The 15,546-nt window shown below is 45.1% G+C and overlaps 1 protein-coding gene and 1 pseudogene across 7 annotated transcripts in view; both read right to left on the reverse strand.

The window, feature by feature from the left end:
- The window catches only part of LOC146870167 (uncharacterized), a 740,305-nt gene that overhangs the window by 445,051 nt on the left and 279,708 nt on the right, over positions 1–15,546 (reverse strand). The gene's annotated exons all lie outside the window — the stretch shown is intronic.
- On the reverse strand, positions 13,557–13,738 carry LOC146870168 (U11 spliceosomal RNA; annotated as a pseudogene).

Raw genomic sequence — 15,546 nt, forward strand, 5'->3', positions numbered from 1 at the left:
CCAGCTGACCAATAACAACTGGACCTGACTTGATACCTGCTGATGACTCCCAACTGTTGTTTCTCAGGTCCTGGAAACCTGAGCTGTGTCTAACTGCACTTGTCATACCACCTCTGAAAAGTTGGTACCTACAAGGTTTTAGATTTCCAGTTCTCAAGAGGACCGGAACACACAAACCCATTCTATCCACCCACGGCATAGCCATGCTGGTTTGAAGAAAGTGGTTTCTCCCACATGGAGCTTCGCCGCAGCAGCAAATCAGTGGGCCCTGATTGATAAGGGCCTCATGGAACTCACCGTCGGATACAGCCTGGGGGCTTGACCCACTGAAGGATTTTGACTTCAATTTCAGAGACTGAGTCCCAAGGAAAAGCTCTACTGTGGCCATTGACTATCAATGGTGTGTAATCCTTTTCAGTGCTATTATCACTTTGATCTTTAAAATGCATATCTGATGTATCCCTTAATGGATCAGTCTTGTTTTGGTGTCATTTGGCTTATTAAATTTTACTCTATTTTTATCATTCGGTTTGCCATTTTTATTGCTTGGTGTTTTTTACTTTATTACGGTTCTGACAGTGGATAAATAAGTCACACATTGCCATAAATTAAGCCTGGTTTATCTACACCATTCCTATCAGCGGGTGGAGCCTAGGTTAATTAGTGACTTTGAAGGTCCACGCTGTCTCGAGTTGTGAATATTTCTTGAGATGTATAGTTGTCCACCCCAAATATTAATCCAATTTCTTGCAATCATAGAAGGGATACATATTTTTAAAGGACTGCTTTGTGTGCTTCTTGTTGTAGGTGTAAATGTCAAAAGGAAAAAAAAATACATAGTTGTATTGCTTTTTAGGTTGAGCCTAGGGAACGCACATGAGCTGTCTGGAAGACCTGTTATATTGATAAAGGAGTTTGCTCCTGCCTCCTGCTTAACATTGGTTCAGTTCAGTGTCGCTCTTCTTTGTTGCCTCCTAAGTGGTTCATGCAGTGATACCTCACTTCAGTTTTTCGCAGAGGAGCACCACCTAAATACAGTTTCTTTCCACTTGCATTCTTCATCTGTTGTTGGGGAGAACAATTTTTTATTATTGTTGCAGCGCGGCATTCCATGCTTTATCACTGTGCAACAAATGTAAAGCCCAGCTCATATGTACAGCCGCCCACCCCTGCATTTCTCTCATTACCAGCCCACATCCCCCCATTTCTCTCATCAGTCAGTGGTGAGAATAAAATAGTGGTGGCTCGCCTGGATGCTGTGAACTTAAATGCATGAAGTGTGCCCTCTGTATGACAGTGCCTCTGCTAAGAGCCGTCTCGCTTCTTTCGCTAGTACTTGTTTTGTGTTGCTGCCGCTGTATTAGGTTTGTGAGCCCTCAACCAAGATTACGCAGTTTACGATCCATTAACCAAGATGGCGCATCCTAAACAGATTATCTTCAGCGTTGAAAGTACCTTAACTAATATGGCGCCCTTAGGGTCACAAAGTAAGGGTGCTGCGCTGGTCAAAATAATCCAGTTTTTGCCTTCCTTCTGCCTCCGGTGCTGGCTGAGCTGTTGGAGGCCCTGGAAGACAGCAACGAGACCATGTGGTCCACGCTGCTGCAGCAGCAGCAGGTGAAACTGGGCCTGGAAAAGCTGGAGCAGGCAACGCGCATGGCCTTGGAGCTCCATTTGTTCAGGTAGAGCAGGGTGGTGGGCTGTCTGGGCAGGTACAGCATCACAAGTTCGGCAGGAGTGCTTTTTAATACAATACATGCTGAACACCTGAAACTGTTATCTGCAACATTGCAAGGCATACAAAATGTTTCAGCAGAGTGCTTTGGGCATAGTTATACTTCTGATTTGTGAGGCTAGACTATTGTTTTTTCAGAGCGCAGTGCAGCCTTATTTCTTCTTCGTAGTGCTTCAGTGAATATATGGGTCAGGTGTTTGGTGAGAGAATAAGGACTTTCGCCTAGCCCATCAACTAAAGCAGTATATTAAACATTCTGGTGCCGTACTGCAGATGAGTGCGCCAGCGCTAATTATCGCTGTGCGCCAGAGTATGTCTGTGCTTATGTGCATTTGCGTCTGTGCGCTAATACAATATGCACACAGACGCAAACGCTTATAAACACAGAGTTCAAAGTCTTCACCAACATCACGTCGCCTTACAGACTGATCCTCTGTAATGCCATTGGGCGTACAATCTGGCGCACAGTCAATCAATCAATCAATATGAACTTTATTCGGATAAAAACAACATATCCATAAAAGTACAGTTAAAAGGATATAGTACAAGAAAAAAGGTACAAATATTTCACAAACATCAGATGATAAAAAATTAATCTGGATACATGGTATTGCGGATACGTACCGCCATTTTTAAAGAGGATCCAACTCGAAAACATAATTCATCGTTGTTAATAGCTAGCATGAGCCCATAAGCTATCTTGTAGTCAGTAACACATCGTAATTTAAAGTACGGGATCAGGAATTTTTTAGTAAGTGGTAGATAATAAGAACAGAAAAATAAAAAATGTAGCATTGATTGTTTTAAGGTGTTACTACATGGACAGAGGGAAAGATCGAGATTTGCAGAATAACCAATAGGGAATGACAGCAGATATTTCATAATGTCTGTCCTTAGCCTGAAAAATAAGCCCCTTTCCCAGCAGTCAACAGGTTTTAAAAGATATTTGGGCATAACTGGGGTTGCATGCTCAATTTGCATACATCTAGCAACTGAGGTTTTATTGCATTCAGTTGCTAGCCTTATTTCTTTATAAGAAGCATAGAGTAGTTTTTCCAGAGTTTTAATGCTGGTAGGGCTATGGTCTAGAGGATTTGAAAAAAGATGTTCCAAATTCAAGAAATTTAAACTTTTGCGGACTCCGGCCAACCATGGTTTATCCATCCCTCTGTCACATTTTAAGCAGTCCAAAATGATCTCCCTAGTCAGTTGTGTAGCCGAGTTCTTCCAGATTCTTAGCCAGAACAATGTCGGGCGAGCCTTAATAAAATCTTCTACATAAGGTAGATAGAGCTCGCTATGGCAAGCATATGTGGAGGAAAAGAATGGGGCTCCCAGAATTTTACGACAGAACCTGTTCTCTTCACACTGAATAGGTGTACTAATAATATTCCCCCAAACCTCTGCACCATATGTGACAGTTGGTATGCATTGTAGTCTGTAAATTTTAATGATAGGAGGGACTACCTCTATGTTTTTAGGCTTAGGTAGCCTAAGGATTGTATTGATAGAATTAGTAAATTTCCTTTTACAGTGAACGATGTGGTCATTCCATAAACCATTAGATGCAAATACCAACCCAAGATATGGGAAAGTGCAGGTGCTTAACAATCAAGTAGAATTTAAAGCAATTGAAAAGTTAGAATACTTCTTGGACCCACACGACATTAAAAACGATTTCTTAAAATTAGTACATAGGTCCAAAGTTGCCAAAATTCCACAAAGCCGTGAACCAGGGCGCGTAAAGCTTTGGGGGTGCGCCCCATTAACACAGCGTCATCAGCATAAAGCAACGCAGGAATCATATTTCCACTACTGTTTGGGACATTTTCGGTTGAAAACAGTAGAGATTTAGTTAAGTCGTTGATGTATAATATGAATAAGAGGGGGGCCAAGACGCAACCCTGTCTGACCCCCCTTCCAATTTCAATGGCCTTAGAAATCTCACCATTCCTACCTATACGCACCCTGGCTTTTAGGTCTCTGTGCAGATATGCCAAGAAGGAGACTAATGAGTCGTCTAGGCCAAGATTTAAAAGAGTTTGCCACAGCCGTGATCTATTTACAAAATCAAAGGCTGACGTGAGGTCCATGAATGCCAGGTACATTGGTGTTTTCTTAGCTATAGTGTATTTGCTAACAATCAGGTGAAGGATTAGGCACTGTTCCACTGTGCCAACCTTGCTCCTAAAACCCAGCTGAGATGGATGCAAGACCTTATTATCCTCGGCCCATAGGTTGATCCTATTAAATATCACCCTGCCCAACATTTTTAAGGTGTTATCGATCAATGAAATTGGCCTATAGCAACTCGGGTTTGATCGGTCCCCCTTCTTAAAAATTGGGACTATAGTACTAAGTGACCATGTATCGGGGATAGATGAGTTAGTAAGATTATTAAAAACATTGGTAAGGAGTGGTGCCCAAAAATCGGGTTTACTTTTGATGAGATCAATTGGAAGACCGTCTGGTCCGGGGGCTTTGCCAGTAGAAAACTTAGAGGGACCCTGAATTAGAAAGTACGGGGGGAATGAAGTCAGGGAGTAATAAGTATAAAAAACAGGAATACAATCCCCCCACTAATGTGATATACTTAGGCTATAAGTCCATAAATACAAATATGTCCACAAACCGAAATAGAGGTTAATTTATAGAAGAGATTATTTATCTTTCATTTTTCATTTATTTTGTAGATATTCCTCTCCTTTGAAACCGACTATGAGCGTACATGCTTGAAGCCCGACATATTGAAATGTTAAATTAACCCCTTGGATATCGTGACTAAGATGCTTATGTCAATTGCGCCCTGATGAAGGAGTTCATATTTAAAACAGATTTCGAGATCTCCGAAACGCGCGTCGGCGCCTTCTTTTGCATCTTATTCAATATAGTGTGTTGTGTTTTCATTCTGTGTTTCCTATATGTATGAAGTTGATTTATGTATTGTATTGTAACCATGTCTAATGTTGGGTATTTGATTATGTCTTGCCTTATGATCTGCTGGTATTCAGCATGTCTAGCTTTTTATATGTATTGAATGAATTGATCTCATTATCTATGATATCGCTTTTACAAAATAAATGAAAAATGAAAGATAAATAATCTCTTCTATAAATTAACCTCTATTTCGGTTTGTGGACATATTTGTATTTATGGACTTATAGCCTACGTATATCACATTAGTGGGGGGATTGTATTCCTGTTTTTTATACCGGGGGCTTTGCCCCCAGACTTTGAATTATAGCTTCTTCAACCTCAGATAATTCAATCTGTATCCCGATAGTGTATATATATTCTTTTTCTGGTTCGTTAGAAATCGGAGCGGCGTAAATCTTACTGAAATGAACCTCCCAAGATTCACTCGAGATATTACAGCCAATTGGTGAGGAAGTATTGCCCACAGATTTCATATATTTGACAGCCTTCCAAAAGTTCTTACCGTTTTTTAATACATTTGCCTGCATAAGATTTGCCCAATGATCGTTAATAAGCTCATCCTTCCTACATGTAATAGCTTTTTTGTAACTTCCCCTGAGTGATGATACAAGAGAGGTTACTCTGGGTTTGCTTGCAAGAGCCTTTCTTAGCGCTCTATTAGCCGCAGAGCAATCCGCGTTAAACCAACCAGGATCGGGATTCAACACCCTAATCGGTTTAGACAATATTTTTTTAATGCCGGAGCATTACCCTGAGAAGGCGTCAACTCCCTTAGTGTCACATAGGCCAAACGTCAAACAGGTGTTGACCAGGTTTAAATGAGATTTTATAATTTTTTCAAATAGAACATTATTATCAATGTTACGCCAAACAATTCTAAGTTTATCATTGGATACCGCCAAGTCGCGTGCACCAGGCGTACAATCGTACACTTGGCGGCGTGAAAAAACTAGAGTGGTACTAATAGGGTTATGATCACCTTGTATTGTTGGGATTACCTCAGCCCTTAATACATGACTTTCTAGGGAGGCGGTTACAAAAATATAATCAATGGTGGAGGTAGAGCCTCGGCTTCTATATGTTGGGATTATGCAACCGTCAGAAAGAGGAGCAGCTGCAATCTGCATAACATTCAAAAAGTTATGCGAACTTAAAAGATTCACTAATTGTTCCCCTCTTTTGCTCAGTAATACTTGGGTGACGGGTCGAACGGCAGAATAAATATCCCTTTGGATTTTGACATTAAAGTCACCACCTAAACATATACCCTTAATTTTGGCACCACAATTAGCTAATTGTAATTTTAAGATAAAATTAAACAACAAGGAAAAGTTCATATTGGGCACAGTTTTAAAATCATCATTATAAAAATTAGTCAGGTAAATTGAATCCCCCCCGAGTATAAAGAATTACTTGGAATTTATCACTGTTTGTAGGCATAATTCTAGAACGGCCACCTGCCTTAATGTTTATCCAAATTGAGAGACCTCCAGCAGGTCTACCTGATATAAGAATGGGGGACAAGATATTAAAACATTCAAAGCCCTCCATATACAACTCCTGAGTTGCCCAAGTCTCTTGGAACATGACAATGTCCTGATGATTAATCAATTCTTTCCAATCCGGTAAATTTAGCTTAGATGCCAAACCGGCTACATTCCAACTCAATATTTTAAGTGTCTGATCGTCTTTCCTTGTGGTTGGTGTGTCCGGTTTAAAAGCCTGAGGGCTTCTTTGGATTGGTGCTAAAATTATTACGTCAGTTCTTACTTCATTCGTTACCTGGGTGGGCAGTCAATCTTGACAATCCAAACCAGACAGCGAAGTGAATCTATTGAATGTTGGGATATGATTGTACATGTTACAGGACGGTGTCTCAAATGTGGGTTTATAAAAATAGCCTAGGGGTAAGGCCCATATACTGGTATTATAGCCATTCTGTTCCATCTGTGGTATTAAAATAGTTTTTACCACCGATTGTCTCCGGAAATTAATAATTATACAATCCCCCTTGATGACTTTGGGGGATGTACCCAGCCAACCCACTCGTCGTACCATAATGATGTTCTCAATCAGTGAAGGTCTAAATCTCCTATGTTTGGTGAGCCAATCAACGCACTTGCAGCGTAGTTGCTCCCAAGACTCTGTCTGATCTTTTCTTAAGGGGGAACACCTGCTAGGATTACGACATATGGGCACGCCTCAGGGGGTAAATTTAACACCTCATTGTTACCCTCAATATGGTTTGTGGACCTTGAGTTGATATCAGCTTCTTCTTGGGTCTTAGCCAAGCTATCATTATTGGATATGTTTGTGGGTATGTTGGTGGCGGATGTCGTATTATTTATCAAATTACCATCATAAATTTCGGTAATGTGGTCCAGAGGCCTATTTACGTCCCTAGTTCCCCTCGTATCAAAACATGTGCGATTCTTGTTACAAGTCACACAATCACTAATTCCCTGAGTGGAATTATGTTGCGCATTAATGTTTTGATGGGAGGTAGGTATACTATTAATAGGGATATTTATAATTTGCCTACTAGCAATGATAGAATTGGGTGTCTTAGCAACAACTTGGGGCACAACATTCACAGGCTGCAATACAGAGTGTGTTTGTTGAACAGTCAGAGAATTAAGAATACGATCTTGCAATGAGGAGAGAAAATTGTCAAGAACAGGCTTAATATGATCGGTGATAACGGTAATTAGATAGCTAGTGTCAATTACTCTACTTTTGTCGTTATCAATAAAGGGAAATAAAAAGTCGTTATCAGTTTGAGTTCCAATCATGTGAGAGAGCAATTCAACCAGTGGAGCTTCAACAGATGATTGATTTGTTGTTGAATGAATCCACGAATTTAAGGTCGAGCGTGTGGAACATGGGCGAGTGAGTTGTTTTCTCTTCACACTCGCTGTCTTCCCTACTTTCCTTTTGCGTTTTGCCCCTAAGGTGAGAGTGTTGCTTATTTCGGAGTTTAATACAGATGGATCAAGTGTAATAACATCATGAACCTCTTCACAAGCCAAAATGGGGACGTCAGGATTGTTTACAGTCAAATCAGTTGTTTCAGCGATGAGTCCAGAGAGTGGTGCAGATTGCCCTAAGCCAAGAGACAAACGCCTCTCAGTGAGCTCAATTTCATTGCTCACAATACTAACAGCCATCTCCAGCATATTTTCAATGCATGTAGTGGTAGATTTCATTACCGGTGCATTAGTGCGCCTCCCCATGGTTTCAGAAACAGCCAACAACAATGGTGCTAGGGGGAATAGCGCAATTAATAATGTTAGTATATGGGAATGGGCTGTGCTCACCTATGAGATGGCCTCAGCCTGTCTTCAAATGTAAGAGATGTGGCCCAGTCCAGTCTCCTCCGGGCTCTGACTGGCAAGGACGGGCCCGCCCTTGGCCCGGGCATCGCCCGGGCGCGGCCCGCGCGCGTCCTGCGCTGCGGTGTTCTCCTGCGTTTTTTAAGCGCGTAGGCGATGTTCTCTCCTCCCTCCTGGGAGTGCGGGATTATGGGCAATGGAGTCCTCTCGAGCAGCAACCAGACCTTCTCAGGCTTTGTCAAGCGCGTCCCGCGCTGCGGTGTTCTCCTGCGCTTTTTAAGCGCGTAGGCGATGTTCTCTCCTCCCTCCTGGGAGTGCGGGATTATGGGCAATGGAGTCCCCTCGAGCAGCAACCAGACCTTCTCAGGCTTTGCCAAGCGCGTTTCTTTGGCTGAACCCTCGGCCCCTCTGAAGGCTCCTGTCCTCAGGTGGTTCCTGTCAGCTGGCACTGCGGCTCTCCCCACACTCAAGTTCACTGCTGCAGCTGCACTCCAGGGCTCGCCCACTCCTCCTCAATCCTTGCGCACAGTGACAATTAGCGCTGGCGCAGTCATCTGTAATACGGCCAAAGAATATGATGTCTTCTGTTTGGTCTTCCAATCAAGTAAGCAACAGAGATACTGGGAAGCTGCTGCTGTGAAGGCTCACTCGGAAATGTTGCAGTCCTCAGAACAAAAAGACGGTAATGCTGCCCCTGCTGTGCCAGTCATGCCATCCCTTCCTTGCCCTCACACGGTTACAAGTTGCAAGGCTCCGGAAACATGTAGCATGCCATTTGTGTGCATGTCATGCACCAGAGAGTTTCCAAATAGGCCTATATTTGGCAGTCTCAATGCCACAGAGTGGCATAATTGTGTTCATCAACAAGGCATTGTCACCGTGTCCTTGCAACGTGCGGAACACCACATGCAAGTGCTATAAATGGGACCAGTCATCAGACTTTTCCTTCATCAGTCATAATTAGTAACTGTCTCTTGTAAGGTTTGATGGAAGACAGCATTTAAGATTTGAATGGGTTAAACCAGCGTCCAAGTGTAATACTGTGTTGGAAGACTGCAGATTAGGCAGGCATCCAAGCAGCTGACAATGAAGCTTAGTTTTGGGGTGAGGGCACAAAACCACCACCAACTTCTGAATTGTAAATGGGATTTTATGTTTATTGAGATCTGGGCCACTAGGTAGCCTGATATATCATCCAGTCTTGACCAAAGGTCCAATAAAGTACAAAACTTTCCTTTTTATAAATATTTTCCCTATGTGTCCATCTTTTTCTTTCCATACCAACCATCTGTAACTTTCCTACCCATGCATCACCTACCATCTTTTCATTCAACTGATCACCCAGACATCCATGCATGTACAGCCATCCATCCATTCAAGCATTCATACAAATAGCTATCATTCCACCAACCCATGCATCCTAACTGCACCTCTACTTCTTAAATGCTCACATTACCTGGATGGTAACCACATAATTCCACTACACACCACATACACCGACTTTCCTCTATAACACATATATACAGTGGCGTAACAAAGGCTCCCGCAGCCCCCGCGGTGCGGGGGGGACCCCGAGCTCCAGGGGCCCCCTAAGCGCACTGTACACTACTCTTACACTCACAGATGCGGCGCCGCCCGTGGCTTGAGCGTGCTGCTCCAGCAAGCTTGGGGCTTGCAGCAGTCTGCTGGAAGGCTCACCCAACTGCATTATTGTGCTTTTCAATCCCCGCGGCGCAACCTCTATCTGCCTGACGTCATTGATGGGGACGTCATATCCTGCTTTTGGATCACGGCCTGCATGGGGAGTTTGTTTTGCGAGCCTTCCCTTTATGCCACTCTGAAACTCTGGCTACGCAGGGTGCCAGGGCGCGGCGCCGGCTCTGCTGCTCCCCGCAGACGTGCTGCCAGCCGCAGCTGGGCTCAGTAAGTTAATACTAGTTAAATGTGTGCTCTCAGCTCTGGAGCGGTTGAGTGCTACAATGTACCAAATCTGCCCGGGAGCTAGCCTGTTGTGCCTGTGCCCTGGCTCAGGGGCGTAAGCATATTTCCTGCGCCCGCCGCGGCTCCGCGCAGCTTTACAGACACGCACAAGACTGACTTTCACACTGCTCCAATCAAGACGGGGGCAGGACCACCTGCCCTCAGCAGTGGTTGCTATGGCACACCATGGGGGCCCAGGATTAAATCAGGATGTGACCGTTAGTGCCTCGTTACATCCTGAAGTAAGAAGATAGGAATTGAGGTAGGTGAGAAGCAGCGGGGGACTCAATAGTTTCAAACAGAAGAGCGCCGCCTGCAAGCTCCTGCGCCTGCTTGCACTGCGTTGAGCCGTCGTTGTTTCAGACATGCATTATCCGGGTTCCTGTGTGATTACATTAAGAATCACAAAGGAGTGAGTTACAGCCAAGAACTGTCCCAATTACAGTTCCTTGCTGAACCATATTGCATTGTTAACCTCCTCTTCCTTCTCCGTCAGCGTCAGCCAGCAGTACAGCAGTTTGAGGTTCACCCTAAGCCGCTGCCCGCTCCCGTAGTCACAGTGTTTGGGACAGAGTCTCAGGCCGCATGTACATCCTGATATAGCAGTCGGCTATGGATCGTGACAGTTGCTGCCCTTCTCGCCAAACCAAAGCCCATTCACTACCAGAAGCTAGCTGTTGTCAGGAGTCTGACTACAGAAATCCCGAGGCGTCAGAGACGCAGTCCCCGGGAGGCCCTGGAGGGTGCAGGTGGCAGCGCAGAGACACGTAGCACCGTCGGACCCTGAGGAAAGATCTAGAAACGGCAGTGGGATTGTATGTGAGGGACTGTCTGCCAGTTACACCTTCACTGGCCTAAACCATGTGCTAACGGCGCACGGACAGTAGTTTGCAACCCGCTTTCCAGTCAGGTAAGCCAGACATCTGACTGCTTCAAGATTTACTATTTTCCTTGCAAAGTTTTTGGTTGTGTCGCTAGGAAACAATCTCTATTTGTGACTTTCTGTACAATTGACTGGTGACTTTGGGTTAACATTAGCCTAGGGAGTGCTGCGTAATGATCACGTGTTATTGGGCTTGTGCAATCAATAGTCCTGCAGCGTGTTTTGGCATATTTTCACTTTTCACTACCACCAGTGGGTGAATTTACATGAAAACTTCTAAGTTTACATTTTTCCTTTGACCTCGTGTGGGCGCTGTGCATGACACTTACGTTGGTGTGCTGTGATAAGTATGTGTTGGTGGGTTCGGCAAAGGATGTTTTACCTAATTGCAGCTGCCCCCTTCAGCCCATCTGGACATAATCAGCAGGCCAGATGGATCTGAACTTCACCCTGTGAAGGCCTCCCGTCATGTACGTTTGTCACAGTCTTGATAAGAGGGCCCGATTGCATCCATAACATGACCCATGGGAGAGAGACTACAACAGAAAGGCTGCCTGTCAGTAGACAGCGCCATCACCATCAAGCAGCCCCGCAAGACCTACAGAGAGCATAGGTGGCCTGAGAGGTGTCGAGAGCTGTAGTGTGTGAGTCACTCCTCAGCTGCAAGGCTATCCCTGCAATGGCAGTGTGCAGCGGTCCGGAGTCTGTAGCTGTGGTGCACTTCTTCATGAACTTTTACATTAATATTAAACCAGTTAAATCTTACTGCCAATTTTGCATTCATTTACCACTATGGGCCCTCCAATGAAGTTGGTGCCCTTCCATTTTTGGTGCTTTGCAGTAGTTTTAAGATTTTCTTAGAGTTTCTTGTTGCTCAAATGGGTGTCATTTCTGATATTTATGTTTCCCTCGTCTTCAATACTTTATTTTGCTTGCAAGAATGTGTCACTCAGTCGTTGAATGTCACTCATAATTACACTGAAATTATGAAAATGTCACATAAGCAATCTGAAACCTTGGCAGCTATGAAAGGCGTGACAATGCATTTCGGAGCGGTGATGCGGAACACCACACTGAAATGAGTGAGCGTCACACCTGATGCGTGATACTTGGCAGAACTGCTTAGGGCGGCTGGCTAGTATGAGGCAGTGCTGCGGAGAAGCGCTGCAAATAGTCATGGCGCAGGCCGCGGTGCTCTCAGTGCTGCCTGCTGCAGCTCGCACCGGCCCTGGCCACCCCCTGCTATCAGCTGTTATTACCTGCCCTTCCCTGTGTCATTTCCTATATAACCGCAATTGGGAGCTGAGAGAATTCAGTCTGTCACAGGACATCCCCGCAGGAGTCAGGACAGCTGAGTGGCCTGGATGACTATCACTGGAGGCGGACTGGGGCCAGGCGGCAAACTGAAATTGCTACGGCCTGCGGTGACTCAAGGCCTGAGTCTGTCTGCAAATCAGCCTTGCAGACCACGGTCGCTGCCCTCCATTATGGAGCGCCAAATGTGGAAGTCAAGAATTGGATAAGAGGGTTAAAACCGTTATGGGAGTCCGGCAACCAACCTGCTGCCAAAAAGTGTCCAGGGTCTCGTCAGCAGGCACTTGACCCATGACGGTAAGAGGAACTTTTTCATTGATATTGGGAAAGTACATACTGAGATGTGCTAACATGGAGTTTTGTGAGGGAAAGGTTGGTAATTTTCTCGAATATAGGTCCCGTACAGTGACTGTTTCCTAAATTAATTTAAAGCAAGATCTGTTTTATATTTAATTAGCTCCTCTGCTTCTCCATTCACAATCCTGAGGCACTGTCACACTGAAAATAGTAACTTGCATTAGTGTCGTTGAGCAACATAATTTGAAAAGTCATTGTTGTTAAATACATACGCAAAAACTATTTAAAACAGTGCACGCTATATTTTATTGCATCGCATGTAAATGGACCTATGTTACAATCAGAGCATTATCCCATACACTGAAGGCACATATCTCTTTTCAGCTATTTAATGGACATATTGTGACAGGTGATAAACTCTGTGATCTTTCTCATCTGCAATGACATCTTTTCTACTGATCAACATTTCTATATTGTGGTGATTGATGTGATTTATGGCAGCGACTCTGGACTGCCCCTCTGAATCTCCAGACTAACTTTGAGTATGACTGGCATCGATGTACCTACTGTCCACAGTGCACGCACAACACAGATCATCTGATGATGTGAACCTGCACACCCCTTTTGTTACCTGTGTCAAACTTTAACCAGTTCTCTTTTAGTCTGTCTGCATCTGCCATATGTTTGGATGCTTTCATAAGGGGACATACTGTTTTACACACAACAGCGCCCTGGCTGGCTGTAATCTACATATGCCCTAGCCTCACTCTCCTGAGCCTTGCCTGATGCAGAGTGTCTGTGGTCACTGTCCGATCAGTTTAAAAGGGCACTAGGTTAGTTCCCTTCAATTTCTGGTGCTTTGCAGCCATTTTAAGATCTCTTTAGAGTTTCACATTGCTCAAATGGGTGTAATTTCTGATATTTTTATGTTTCCCTCTTCTACATTGCTTGATTTTGCTTGGTAGAAAGTGTCACTCATAGTCCTTGAAATGTCCCTCATAATTACACTGAAATTATGCAAATGTCACACATAGCAATCTGAAACTTCGGCAGCTATGAGACAGGGTCCGTCTGAACTCTGGGACCTAGTGTTAAAGTAGACTTGTCGCTCAATGCTTGCTCATATATTACAAGGTGCATGCACCAGGAGCCCCGGCAACAAATATTATGTTTCCGAAATCTTTTGATATCGATTCCGCGCAAGACGCTCCGAGTTACCCCAAAGCCCCCTGTGTGCCACTCACAGCAGAAACCCTTTTTAGCCAAATGTACTTAGTATAACACTGCGCCTGGCGGCTAGTTCTATGTCTTGTAGCGTGAGGCAATATGTCACTTAAATACCACACCATATGCATTTTACGGAAGATCTGCATGCTGAGCCTGCGCACGGCACAGCTGTGTGGTCTTCAGCCTCAGGGTGGGGCATCAGGTGGGCAAGGGCAGGGGCCAGGGCTGGGCTGACTGAATTGCCATGCGCAGTCAGTGTAAAGTACGTGCGGACCGGAAATGCACGGACCCACGACTGCAGGGCTAAAAATGTTACCTGCCAGTAAAGCACAGAAATAGGGTGTAATGCTCAATCTTAGGGTGACTGTGCTGGAAAAGTACTGACCCCGGTGTACTGTCCTGTAGAAGCCTTCTGATTTATCTCGCGGTGCGCGCTCCACCGTCCTCGGCTCCATGGGCTCGAGGTGCTGACGTCACGGTCTGTTGATTTGCTGAGCACTGCTCGGAGCTTGTGCAGAGACAGAGCGGGCGCTGCAAACCGCACAGAGTGGAGGCATGGGGAGCCAGCTGCACGGACAACTTGCCCCCACTGGTGAGTGAGGGAGAGGGGTTCCGAGGCATATTTACACTGCAGATGTGAGGGCGCTTTTGCCTGCATCTATGACACTTACACATACAGCAGGAATTCTGGATGGAGGAATTTGTCTCATCTTGCATCTTGGGGCACTTACGGCACTAGGCATATTTATTGTAATTCAGCTTGTATCTGTTCCTTGGCATTCACTAGTTACGCCCCTCACACTGGGACAGTTACAACATAGGAGCTAGAACATAGGAGCTAGTATGACAGCGCCAAGGGGACGTATCGGCAAAATGTACAAGAGCCATGTACATCCAACTGCATCCCCTTGAACTTATGCCCTGACCCCACCTCACCTTGGGGGTTAAATAAAGCACTGGAGCACTTGAAGATCCTTTACTGAGCACTTGCTTCGCTCTGCACCAGGGACATTTATGTCAACATGAAACCCCGTCATTTAATGTCCCCAGGGCAAATATTGTATCGGAGCAGTTGCAGAACCTTGTGTTGGGTGCTTAACTTGCCCTGCTCCTAGGGCATTTACATCATCTTGCAGGCTGCAGCCCCTCTGGGATAAATACAGTATCGGAGCACGTGCACAAGGTGCACGTAAAGCAACACCCACCTTACACACCCGGGGACAGTGACAGCGTCGGAGCACTTACCGCACCTTGCACTCGTGGAACTTTACGCATTCTGCAGCTCCTTCACCTCATGGCGCTTGGGGCAGCCGTAATGCTGGGTCACTTATTACAGTCGGCACTTCTCGCTCCCCTGGATATCTCACACTCTGGTGCCGGGGGTCGCGGGGTTTACGCAGTCAGAATTTACGGGAATCTACTCCTGGTACATGTGCGGGCAGATGCACCGACACCATGTTCGCAATGGCACTTACTGCAGTAGGCACTTAGTTGAAACACAGTGATGGCATTATGGTGTCTGGGCACTGTGGTGGCACCGAAGGGTGGAGAGGATAAAGTAGTAGCCTTCGCGGGGTGCAGATGCAGCAATTAAGGCAAACTACACTGCAAGGACCAGAGGGGCTTACAGTTCCACAACTTACCACAAAGGCAAACTGCATTATTGGCAATTTTGCAGCAATAGTCTCATGCCTCAGTCATTTTCAGCAGCTGCACTTCCTCTATGTCTTGCACAGTGAGGGGTGTGTGCCCTAAAATTACCAAGGAGCGCCCCCAAAACCCCAAAGAATGCCTGCCTCGAGCACTCACAGCAACCTCCCCTGTTTCGTTAAGTGTCAGGG

This window comes from Triturus cristatus, chromosome 1_1 (genome assembly GCF_964204655.1).
Source record: "Triturus cristatus chromosome 1_1, aTriCri1.1, whole genome shotgun sequence".
Taxonomy (NCBI): domain Eukaryota; kingdom Metazoa; phylum Chordata; class Amphibia; order Caudata; family Salamandridae; genus Triturus; species Triturus cristatus.